This window comes from Doryrhamphus excisus, chromosome 3 (genome assembly GCF_030265055.1).
Source record: "Doryrhamphus excisus isolate RoL2022-K1 chromosome 3, RoL_Dexc_1.0, whole genome shotgun sequence".
In the NCBI taxonomy this organism is placed as follows: domain Eukaryota; kingdom Metazoa; phylum Chordata; class Actinopteri; order Syngnathiformes; family Syngnathidae; genus Doryrhamphus; species Doryrhamphus excisus.
In genome coordinates this window covers 25039300-25045361 of record NC_080468.1, presented here as the reverse complement: position 1 = coordinate 25045361, position 6062 = coordinate 25039300, and positions in this window count along the sequence as shown.

Below are 6062 nucleotides of genomic sequence, written 5' to 3'. Positions count from 1 at the left end.
TTTAGTATGTGTGCAGTGGAGGGTTCTCACAATGTATCAGCACAGTCCAGCATTTCCCCAGGAAGTATTTCAAATCCATTTGAAGCTGTTTCCTTCCACACACATTTCCTCGAGGGGATGTTTAACATTTCCTTTTGACATAATTTAAAGTTTGGGAGCGTGGCGTGTATGTAAGTAAAATTCACTGTTTATTATTATTATTATTATTTAATTTTGCCCTGGCAGCACAGTCTTTTGTATTTTTTTGCACCAACTCTGCATATGAGTTTCTCCAGTTGCTCATGGAATCTTTTGTTGGTGTTTTTTAAAGCTACAATCACAATAATTCAACTTGACTTCTACGTTAAGATCCTTCTACATTTTTATTTTCTTGGCCTCTATCTTCAAGATGTTATTGTCATTTGGCATAGACACATTGAGCAAGTAGTACATTTTTCTATTCTTTTCACAGAGCACAATGTCTGGCCAATTTGCAGAGATGGTACCATCTGTAGAAATGTCATGAGGACATAAGCTCCGTTGTCAACCATTTTCTCAGTTATGTTCTTGTACCACCTGTGCCAACACCCATTCCCAACCTTGGCTATGCAGATATCTCTTTGAGCACGTGCTGCTGACCTGCATGTCCATCACATTCTTCTGGTGGTCACAGGGATTTAACACTTGGTCCCATGCTGCGGTAATTAGGCTTTCAGTTTCTCCTTTGAGTCCTGCACTCCACAGCCATGAGTGAGTCTGTTATTTGTCCACATAATGCTTGTCAACATTGTTTGCAAACTGGCTATGCAGTGGCTTGTCCTTACAGTGTTGTATTTTTGCTGTCATTATACCGGTCATCAGTTTGGTTTTGGCAGTGCCTGTGTTTCATGTTATTTATGATCTTGTGCCTTCTGAATGATCAATCTCTAGCAGGCCATGCCTTCCCTGGCGGCGCAAGATGTACAGGCGCTCAGCATCAGCTTTTATAGAAAGCCACAAAATGTCAGCAGTTTCCTGGCTTTGTAGTCCATATTCTTGATATCCAGCTTGGTCCGTGAAAGTATACCAAAACTGGCACTGCTAAGCTGATGATTGCAGAAATCTTGTTCATAGATTTTGGCTCTGATCAGAGAGCTATTCTGATGGGGTGGTATTCATGCTTGATGCCATCACCCTCATCTAGTATGTACGTCCATGCACTTGTAGATACCTCCATGCGTCAGGTTTTTGTTGGTTTCTTTGTCACCAAGAGAGACATCTGCCTTTTAACCACATTCAGCTCAGCACTTAGTTCTGCATTTCCTCTGGCAAAGAGCTTGAGGTTGTCCATATACAACGGATGATTGACTTGCTGTCAATCAGGCTGAATCCCAGTTCCTACCCCTGCCCCTTAAAACCAAGATCCAATGGGGAGAAGCCACTAAGAAATGCGATGCCACTTGATTCTCATTCTGTCATCACCTTTTTACCGCTTGCTGGCTGTGACATAGGAAGAAGAGACAATTCAATTGTTCATAATAAATATTTCCGATACCATAAAGTAAGGTGCATACATTTCTACATTATTTCATTCTCATAGCCTACCTCATTTATCTAATAAATAACAGCTTACAGCTGTAACAACCTCCTATAATTCTTGTTCTTTCTCAGATTGTTTTGTAAGAAAGTCCAGAATGGCATTTTCCATGCTGGAGTTGCAGATTCTGAATTATCCTGGAGTGCCCTGTGGTATTGCAGAGGGAAACACCTGACTATGAATCCTGTATGATGAATACATAACACATATCTCACCATGACAATTGTTGGTGGACTAGGGTGGCTATAATTCACAGCTAACAGACTTCACTGTGATTGAGTGATTCGATAGCTGACATAAAACGCAAACACTCACTTTCTGTTGTCAACATACTCTCTTCGTCACTACGAGAGCCCCAGAGAACAAGCTGGGTCCGCAGTTGTGCCATCTTGACAGTGCTTGAACACACCTACTGTTGCTACTCGGATACAACATCAATGATAAACCTGAATTTATTGGGCGTTTCGGGTCTTCAGTCATCAGACACTCTCACCTGGGTGACCCAGCTGGGGTTGGATCAACCAAGTGGCACCTTAACCCATGCGCCCCACAGTGAGATGTTTTCTACGGCCTCTAGAATGTTCCAGTATGAATGTGAGCTATAGTAAGTAGACCGCAAAGTCCAGACCACCTGCTTGGTTGACTCCAATCTTAAAACCTTATCTGAGCAGAGTAAAGTGGTTGCAAGGTTGGCTTGGAACTTGAGCGGTCTTCCAATGTGAACTTGGAGCCAGTCACGAGTGGTGGTAAGGAGGCCTCCTGTAGAGCTGGGTTGTTGTTGAGACTTCTCACCGTCCGTCCCCCTAAAGCTTTTGGGCAGCTCCTTAGGATGTGCTCAAAGTGCTCCTCTTTTTGGCACAGAATACACTGTGTCTGCAAGCCCCAAAGAGCTGCAGATTAGCTGGGTTTGGGAGGGCATCAGAAAATTAATGCACAATGGTTCAGTTTGCTACAGGTCTGCCCAGGTGATGCTCCAGTGTTGCTTCCTTGCATAGTCATGCCGACCATATTGCTGGTACGTTCTTCCTCCACTTCTGTTTGGACCTCATCATGTACCAGATAACGTCTCCCTTTTTCCAAAACAAAACTGTAGCAGCGATTTTGAAAGCAACCTAGACCACCTTTGTTGCCATGGTGCCCACTGGGCTTTTTTGCCACAGGAAGGCCTCATCTCTGTCGACCGCCTCCTGTGTCTGCCACTTCCATACAGTCTTTACAAGGATTCCCACCGTTGCGACCTTATCGTCCCGGGAGTCCCTTTACATCACCACTGCAGTTGACTTTAAACTCTGTTTCTGCTAACATTGCCCAAAGAGAAGATGAAGATGGTATTATTATCTGCGATTGGCTGGCGACAAGTATTATTATTATTATTTTAATTCTTTTTATTATTATTATTATTGCTGACCTGGAATGTCCTGTACTTTGGATGACTTCCGGAGAATTCGTCATATTGCTCCTGTTGCCAACAAATTTAAGTGCACTGGTTTATATGGCTCTTTAGGGCCCGAATGAAGCGTCCAGCCTGATACAGCAACATAAAACTGAATTAATTAATAAATAAGCTATAAGGAGAAACATAATTAAAGAACCTCATGTGCCACCTCTGCAATAACAAACACTTCTTGGGAGCTTTGCATTGTGGGAAATTACACAATAACTAGAACAATAAAAGTCAGCCTACATTGTTTGTTTTATGCTGGTGGTGCATACTTGCACCATGTACATTCATCTTTTTTTGTTGTTTTACTGCAAAAAAAAAAGAAGATAACATAAGCATAAATCCGCTTTTGGCAGTTGACTGTCTTACTTTGGTTGTGGAGCTCTGCCAAAAGGGGTGACGGTGAAAAATGTCTCTCTGCTGTGTTGGCTGCAGTTGCCACGGTAGCTTTAGACTGCAGAGAAAGCATGTAATGCTTAAGCTGTTACTGCAGAAAGCACGGTCGTTCTATTGTAACCGTTGAAGTATTATTTCAATTACTTATGTTGTTTGTATAAATTGCTTTAAATATTAAAATACAAATGAAAACATTGTGATGACATTTAGTTTATAGTAATAAAACAGTAAACAAAAGTAAATTTTGGGGGGATAGCATACACTGCAATGCACTGCAAATTACTGTAAAAAAGTAAAATACACGGCAATGAAATGAAAAAAAATGTAGACTAATTTATTGAAACTATATATTATGAATATATAAAACACGACTATGTTATGGATATATTATGAAACAATGATATTAGTATTATATAAAACTAACACGCAATCACCTGAATGTGAGGCCAACATGTTAACCACTTGTGCACCATGCGGCCCACATTAGAATACAATATAACAAAAAAATCAAAGCAATTAAGTGAAAAAAAGCCCAATAACATAAGAAAATATAAGAAAATTAAATAATAAACAAATACTGCATGACAATTTCAAATAAATACAATGGAACCTCCATCTGGATTTCATTGGATATGTTGAAAATTATAGTTTTTGTCCAAAGTTATAGCTAAAAATATGTCTCAGTTATGGTATAGTCAAAAGGTGCACCTAACAAACTAGTCAAGTGCTCAGTCTCTGTGAAGAATGGATGGCGGTCCTTATAGAGTTGACCCACAATAGACAGGGAATTCTTTAATCATCTGTTGATTTGAATGATGAGCAACTCGTATCTGTTTCCTTCCTTCCTCCTAATCAGCACAGCCGGCCATGCCTGATGAAATGTTCAGGCGCACTGTGTATTTGAGTGTTGGCCTTTTTTTTTTAAATTATTATTAAATACAGCTGTTAATGAACTAATAGCAAAGTCGAATGAGAACGTCTGTTCCAATCTAAAGGTAGGATCCTTTAACACATGTTGCAGAGGGAACGATTTAAGAGAGACACATAAGAAATAGTAAGTCGGGCCAATGTGTGTAATGATGATTGTACCTGAAATTTCCAAGAAAGTTCACATGGGCATGCATGCAGCTCAGACCATTCAGTCTTTAAAGTTGTACTGTATGTCCCAATAAGGCTAGTCCATATAATTATCACACTTATGGCGGACTGAGCAACATGCCTGTTACGTCATTTTACCTGATTTTAAGACACTCTACACACCCTTGGCAACCCAACACCACCCTGCTGACCCCCGAGGGTTGCATGGCTTGTATCCTTCTTGGTATTTTTAGATATCCCATAAGGCTTTGCACCTTCCCGTGAGAACCAACACCTGCTGCGACCCATCCATCAGCCCAAAGCCGGACAACACTGTCTACTTGGAAACAATATTACAGGGGTTAATGCCGCATCCAAACATATAGTCTATAGTACTCCTAATGCTTAACTCCTAATACTCCTAGTACTTAATCAAGTGTCTCACTGTGCCCTTTCAGCTCTGACTCCCTTTAACACAACAACACGGGATTCAATGGTTTATCTGCTGTCAGCACACAGGGGGCATGAGTTAGGTGTGTGCTGTGTGCGCAGATGGAAACCCGAGGGACCCCAAACGACGACTCAGGACTGCTGATGGAGCGACTGGAAAGGACAGCTGCTCCTGTTGCGACATCAGCTAATTGGCATCTCGTTGACTTCAAAACGACCTGCTCAACCTGTTTGAACGTGAAGGAGGGTTCTTGTGTAATAATGCCTTCCCTAGAATCACTCACTGCTCATGTTGAGTATGGAAGTAGAAAACACAGTTATTATATAGAATTTTTATAGTATCTATTTTATTTGTATTAGTAGACATATTTTTTATTTTTAGATTTTCATTTTGTCACACTTATTTTATTAAATTTTAACCTGTTTTTGTCTTAAGGTAATGACCTGGAGTAAAGTGAAGGAAAGTGGAAAGTTTAGTAGAGTGTAGTCAATTATAGCGGTAAAGTGAAACATATTGATGTATAGCTGAGTGGGTTAAAGTGGTGGATTGTAGTGGAGAAAAGTGGAGTGGGTGGGGTAGAGCAGACTGGATGGAGTATAGTGAAGTTAAGTACAGTGGAGCGGAGTAGAGGGGAGTGGAGTACAGTAACGGACAGTAGCGTTGGGTAACATGGAGTGCAGTGGAGTAAACTAGATTATGGTTTAGTAAAGTAGAATAGATTGGATGGAGTAGACTGAAGTTAAGTAGAGTTAAGTAAGTGCAACAACAAAAAAAGATATTTACATTGTACTGAAAAGAATACAGGTTGGTTTTATATACTTTTATACATTTTGTATAGCATATATTTATATACATATTAATGTAGTGAATTAACAAGAGCATACAGCTTACTTTAGAGTGCAGCGTCTCCCTCATGCCAAGTGAAACAGCCTGAGGGTAAATTAGTTAGACACTAATAATCGAATTGTCTGACTCCCCCCCTCTACTAGCCTCCACTAGCCTGTGCCAATATTATTTCCCGTTGGTGCCTTGTGATAAACGCTCCAAACAGAGTGCAAATAGAGTTCACACACTATTAATGTAGAGTGGCATTACATTTATTCAGTGGGTGATTTGGCAGTGCTACTTCATACTTCACGCAC